The 7393-nt window shown below is 33.3% G+C and overlaps 1 non-coding gene across 1 annotated transcript; it reads right to left on the bottom strand.

Annotated features, from left to right (window-relative positions):
* Window positions 1-739: 739 nt before the first annotated feature.
* Window positions 740-812, bottom strand: TRNAV-UAC (transfer RNA valine (anticodon UAC)). Its single transcript has one exon. It is a non-coding gene; the product is annotated as a tRNA-Val (tRNA).
* Window positions 813-7393: the final 6581 nt, after the last annotated feature.

Here is a 7393-nt window from a genome sequence, read left to right as displayed (position 1 = left end):
TTGTAAGAATTTCAAATATATTGTTGTATTCTGCGCAACGCGTGGATATTCGACTAGTTGTTTTCTATAAAATCGGTAACTTTTTCATACAACCAATGTGAGACTAACTTATTTAACCATTAATTTGGTGACTCTAACATTTAATCACCTAAACAGCCGTTAAAAAAAATAATAAATAACTTTTTTGTACATGTGAGGACATGAAAATGTGCGATTAATATCTTTAGTCATCTTGATGTGTTTGTTTGCTAAATCACATTCACAGGCTACAATATGCCGAGATGTCTATTAAAATGATAAAAGTAGATACTTGAAATGACGCTTTAATACCAATATCATATGATATGTGGTCACCGACTAAACTCAAATTTTATAACCCATAAAATTGCATAAAGAATCAACAAACCAAAATCAATCCAATTTGGTTTTTATGCCGAACTTTGACGAAATTGAATTTTCTTATGTGTTCGACAAATTACCTCTTATAAATTCTTAAGATCCGATTACGAATTTTGTAAAGCACACAATGAGTGAGAAACTAGAATAACCTGAGGTAAACATTAATCCGACAAGTCGACAACTACATAAACTATACTCTTTTATTTATAACTCACAAATAACTCAATAATAATAATAATCCCTTAATGTGTTTTTTAAACATAAAATACGTAAAAGGTACTCATTTATTAAACTTATTTCTTTAAAGGGAAAAAAAAGAAGCAAAGTAAAAATTTATATTTGTTCCTGCCCGGGATCGAACCGGAGACCTTTAGCGTGTAAAGCTAACGTGATAACCACTACACCACAAGAACGCTTTAATTATTCAGTACAAACTATAATATAAATTTCGTAAATAATTTTAATGAGCATACAATATACGAATATAATTTAAACTCAAAACTTTCACGTCCAATTGCAAACTATTTCAGAAAAGTCGCTCATTTGGATGATCCAAACTTTGTTTCACGAAATCCAACCTTTATTTTCTAGAATTGGGTAGTAGGAACGTTTCTTTTTCTTTTCTTTTTTTTTTTTTCTTTTTTTTTTTTAATTTTTAATTTTAATTTTAATTCATTTTTTAGAAGAAAAACCTTAATAGGGATACCGTCGGTGTCCGCCGTTCACTTAGCTTAACGACGACCTCAATGGAGTGGTTGGCTTTGTTAGGTTCAACTGTGAGTTTCTTCAAGATCGTGTGCTTCTTCATCCCATATTCAAAAGTCAAGATCATTCACATTCACATGATAAATCGTTTTTGAGTGTCTAGTTTTATGTCAGCTAAGATTCTACGTAATTGTTTACTACAATCTACATGCATTTTGTTTTTCTAATTTGCTTTGATTGTCTTATGGTGTTCATGGGTTCGACTTTCTAGGGTTGAAATTGATAATCAATGCATTTATGTTGATAGACGAAAGGGTAAAAACTTTAATAGGGGTGGAGCTTTTGATTGTCTAGGTCCCTGTGGTTCTATACAAGGTTGTCAATATCGGAGTCATATATAATATCATTTTCCGCTTTGCAAGATCGTGATCATAAGATCGGATCGGATCCTACAAAAACATTTTAAAACATAAAAAATATATATTCATCCATCCATTAACCATTTAGTTAACAAAAAGTACTTTAAAACATAAAAAATACATTTCTAATATATTATTTAGCGATAAACAATTCAAAATGAGTATTTTATTTAGTTAGTCCAAGAAAAATATTTGAACTTTAAAATAAAATATTAACAATCGTACGATCGATCCTACAATCGTACAATTCAACCCTATGATCCTACCAAAAAATGATCCAAATATGAGATCGTATGACCATACAATCCTACAATCATGATAATTTTAACAACTTTGGTTCTATATACACACAATGATGTCTAACGTGTTTCAAACAGGATTTATGTTGCAAATTTTCCACCTAAGGAAATCGTAATTGTGGGATACGCATGCGAAATATATATATATATATATATATATATATATATATATATATATATATATATATATATATATATATATATATATATATATATATATATAGATCTTTAGTGGCAACGGGAGTCGTCGCTAAGTTCTAAAATCTCGCCACTAAAGGTATTAGCGGCGACATGTCGCCGATGTTGGTTCATCGCTAAAGGTGAGTCACCCTTAATTCTCTTTGTCACCACTAATGTTTTGTCCTCGCTAAAAGTGTGCCGCCCCTAATGCTCTTTAACAAAACGTTTGTATGTATGCATAAGAGGAATGGTAAACATGGAATGCATAAATCCTATAGTAATGTTGTTTCGTGAAATAAGAACCATCAAGATTAGACTCAAAATAATGTGTATGGAGAATGGTGAAATAATGTGTCAATGTTTGAAGTCCGAACCATGACACATCTTAACATACATAATTTAAACTAGCCAAACCGGTGTTACAAAAATATCACAATCATTTATTGATAAGTCATACATGAATACATCCCATAAACAGTGGTAGATCCAAACAAAAAATCAATTAGGGTCCACTATAGTCTTGCATAGAGGTTAGCTTGGCGGCCAGCAACCGACCGACGTCCCTCTGGTGATGGTGACAGTTGGAATACAATACAAATTTACGGTGATATATATTAGAGATGGAGTCTTTTAGGAGTTTTTTCCAGTAAAAGTGATAAATGAAAATTGAGATGAGGTAAAAATGAGAAAAGGATGGTATAGGAATCTTTAAAATTAGACGTGGGTATTATGGTTACATTATAAACCAGGGTAATTATATTTATTCCTAAAGCACCAGGTAATTTGATTATAATTATTAAAAAAAATCTAAAATTTACAAAGAGAAAATTTTAATATTTCAAAGGGTTTTCGGGAACAACTTATATTAGAAAAAGATGTCGACAGTAAAAGAAATATATTTTTTTGTATAAAAAACAATGATGTGTGGGACCCACCTAAGTGGGGTCTATTATAAGATACCTTTTCACTGCCCATAAACCAAATGTAACTAGCATTATACATGTCCATTGGTTGAGTTAATTGATGAAAAAACAAAAGACTGATTCTATTTTCTTTTATAGAATCAAACACAGATAAGTATGTTGCTATTATTTGTAACAATACAATTAAGTTTCGATTATGGATTAAAAGAATCAATATGTTTCAATTATTGGTTAAAAAGATAAGTGTGTTGTTATTGTTGGTGAAAAAGATAAGTATATTACTATTATTGGTTAAAAATATAAGTACGTTGATATTAATCATTATAAAGATAAGTACATTGCTAATATTCGTAAAATATATAAGTGTGTTTCAAAGTAAACCATGATTAAATGAAAGTTTGATACTATAATTAGGCATGACTTACTTTAAACATACAATTTATGCTATAACCGAGTCATTTTTTTCATGACACGATCATATATCACCTTGGCTGCAACATTCACCTGCAATGTTCCATCTTCCATCCAAAAATAATAATTATATTGTTTGTTATTGGATAGAAAATAGATTATAATTTATTGGATAATGGATAACCAATCAAAATATATGATGGATAAAATCAATTCAACTCAATATCCAATCAGATCAGATCATTTTGATTGCATAAAAGAATTGGATTGGATCTATTGACCAAATCCAAAATCCAATGGATATTGGATTCGTTCGATTCCATCAAAATAAATTGGATTTAAACTGATGAACACCTCTAAGTGTAGAGGTGTGTTGCTTACCATCAGATGCCTGATCCGAAAAGATACAAATTGGGAGTCCGAGTTTTAAAGAGTGTATTCATTGGATATGCTAAGAGCAATAAGGCATTACAAATTATTGGATGACAAATTAGGTGTCATTTTAGAATCCATAGATCTGTAATTCTTCGAGGATAAGTTTCCAAGAGATGGTGAAAATTCATACACCATTATAGCTCCAAGTACGTCTCAGGAAAATGATCGACCTTCTCTAGTTGTAGAAGAACCAGCGAGAAGTAAAAGAGCTAAAAGGGAGAAAAGTATAGGAGATGTTTTTTCTCTTATTTGGTCAAAGGAACTCAAAAGAAAGTGACAAGATATGTCATATTATCCATTAAATTGGATGATGATCCTAATACCTTTAATGAAGTCATGTCGTATAGGGATGCTCCTTTGTGGAAGAAAAGTTGTCAATGACAAAATGTATTCAATTATAGGCAACAAGATTTAGGATTAGCTGATCTACCTAAGAGAAAGAGACCCATATGATCTACATGGATTTTCAAAAGAAAATATCATCCAGGTGGATCCATATTTTCCTATAAAGCAAGTTTAGTTGCTAATGGATACATACAACAATAAGGTATCAACTACTTTGATACATATGCCTCAGTTGCTAAGATTAGTTCTATCATAACTCTTATAACAACCTCATCCTTGAAAGGAGAATACATTAATCAAATGGATGTGAATACAAACTTTCTTAATGATTATCCCAATGAAGATATTTATTTAGAGCAAGTTAAAGGTTTGTGATACTTGAACATGAAAACAAAGTGTGCAGACCTATTAAATCCTTGTACGGTTTTAAGAAAGCTCCCAAATAATGACATGATATATTTGGGACCACTACACAATCAATAGTGTTTCCAAAGTGTGTAGACTTTCAGATTTTAGCATAATAGTGTTGACATGTGTATTTATTCTAAATACACATCCAAATACACAATCAATATTTGTCTCTATGTCATTGATATGTTGATCATTGGTACTCACATGTAAGGTACTCTTAAGATGATTAAATATATATCCTCGGACTTTAAGATAGAAGATCTAGGGAACGTAGATACCATTATTGGTATCAAGGTGAAAAAGACATGGAGTCATATTTCTTTGAGCCAGTCTCATCACATAAAATATTGACAAAGTTTTAGCATTTGAATTTTAAGGAATTCAACAATTGTTTTGATTTAGGTGTTCATTTTAATGTGAAATCTGGTCGAACAGTAACTTAACTAGAATATGTGAGTGCAATTGGTAGCCTGATATGTTTCATGCATTATTCTCAAACTGACATCACATTCGTTGTAAGAAAACTAGGTACGCATATTGTCAATCTAGGGACAGAACATTGGAAGACAATAGAAAGAGTAATAGGATACCTGACAAGGACAAGTACTTTGGAGTTTATCCTCATCATCTCCAAGAATACTATAAGGTTATTTTGATGCTATTTTGATAGAACACAACAATTATTGAAAATCTATAAGTGGTTGGATTTATACTATAAACGACAGTGTTTTTTCTTTGGCGAGCAAGAACAGAAATGTAGAGCTCATTCGACAATGGAAGCTGAGCTTATTGCCTTAGTAGAATCATGAAAAACAAGCATAGTGTATTAGTGATTTTCTCTTGGATATTCATCTATGGGATATTCCAAAGGCATTGATTCTCATATATTGTGAGCATTAAGGCCACACTGTCTAAAGTATACAATGTGGTGTATAATTGTTAGGGGTAGGATCCTTAAATCATATTCATGATCCTTAATATTGTTATAGGCTCAGGATCCGTAAACACATCTTAGGATCTTGATTATTATCGTTAATATTTACTAACACATATAATGGTTATAATCTCATTTATTATTGACACATGTGCAAAATTAGTCAATGAAAGACATATTCTCAACAAAGAATCGTCTCAACCAAGAAAAAGACCCGGAAAACCAAGTCAAACAACGTTCATATGCTGATTCTCGGATGATACCTGACTTATCTGACTTCTTGTTATTAGCATTAGACTAAAAATAACACTTGTATTACACACACACACACTAGACACACGATTAGCTCATCTACGATACTTGTACTTACATTTGCACATTCATCTATGCAATCAACATTTTTAGTCAATAAAATCATCAAGGCAGGTGATCATTATCACCTCCCAAGGTTTTATGCCATAGATCCTATCAAGGATCAAGGGCTTTCCTTGTAAACCAATTGTGTCACTTTGATCATCTTGTACTTGCTTTACCCTGAACATCATAGCCTCTCATACAATTTGGTTAAATTTAACTTGTGTAAATTTTGACCAAAGCAATTTGGCGCCCACCATGGGGCTGTGGTGTTCAAGACCTTTCAGAAAATCATGTCTACACAATCGAACCTATCTTCTTCCTCAATTTCTCCCATTTCCTCTAAAAACCTTCCACCACCTCCAGCTGGAGGTCCCAAAAAGACTCCTGATGTGATGAAGAAAAACACTCCTCCAATCACTACTCATGGATCCCAAGATCCTTCGGTAATAGTCTCAAACAACGAGCTTTTTTCCATGGTGAGGAGGCTGGAACAAAAAGCGACTCAGAAACAAGAGGATAACAAGACAATGCTCAATAAAGTGGAAATCATGAGGGCAGAGATCCACAAACCTCAGGAAGTTGCACCCTCGATCCTACAACCCAGGATCCTAAACTTCGACAATGTGGGATCCTTCAGATATCGCTAGGAGATAGGATCCTCAATACCAACATCTGCTCCTGTCTGGGATGCAACTCTTGACGAGCGAGATCATGTGACCCAGGATCCCAATGAAACCTTCCTTACGCCTAATACTAAGGATCCTGGTAACTTTGTAAATAACAATGCTTTTAACACTGCCTCTATGGACCTTGATACATGTTTAAGTCGATCATGGCTAAGGTACTTCAACAGGCGAATGATCTCGAGCGTGCCCGGAGTGGTCCAACCTATACCAAAAGTATCCCCCCATAAGCCACAGGATCTCAAGATTTTTTCTGGAAACAACTGATACTTAAGTCCCAAAGCACTTCCAAACCCCCAACATGAAGCCTTATGATGGAACTACAGATCTTGAAGAGCACGTGGCACAGTATAGAGAAAGGATGGAGATCATTCCCATCCCCACACACTTTAATGAAGGTTGCCTATGCAAGGGATTTGGTTCAACCCTCACAGGATCAGCTCTTAAATGGCTGCTAAATGTTCCTCCTTATTCTATTACATCCTTTGCACATTTAGTTAACATCTTTAATAATCAATTTTCTTGTAGGAGAACATTCAAGAAGATCACCAGTGATCTCTATTGGGAGGTTTAAGATCCTAAAGAATGACTTTTACACCATTTTTCATCCGTTTTCACTTCTTTCACCTCCCTAAACTTCCTTACAAACCCCTGAAGCCCTGGTATCATATCCAACACCCGAAGAACGTCCCGAAGTGTCCGAAGACCCCGAGAAATTTATCTTTTCGGTTTGAAGCTTAACTTTTGCAAGGCCCGATTTTTCATTAAAAGCTCCTGGTTTCATCGGAAACGATCGTTTTAAGAAACGAAGTGTTGCCCGATTATCTTTAAATCAAGTGAGTGTATAGTCACTTTCATCTTACACATAGATATGAAACATTTTATATAAAAT

The sequence above is a fragment of the Lactuca sativa genome, chromosome 6 (assembly GCF_002870075.4).
Source record: "Lactuca sativa cultivar Salinas chromosome 6, Lsat_Salinas_v11, whole genome shotgun sequence".
NCBI lineage: Eukaryota > Viridiplantae > Streptophyta > Magnoliopsida > Asterales > Asteraceae > Lactuca > Lactuca sativa.
The sequence above is the reverse complement of the archived record's forward strand: the minus strand, read 5'-3'. Positions and strand labels throughout refer to the sequence as shown.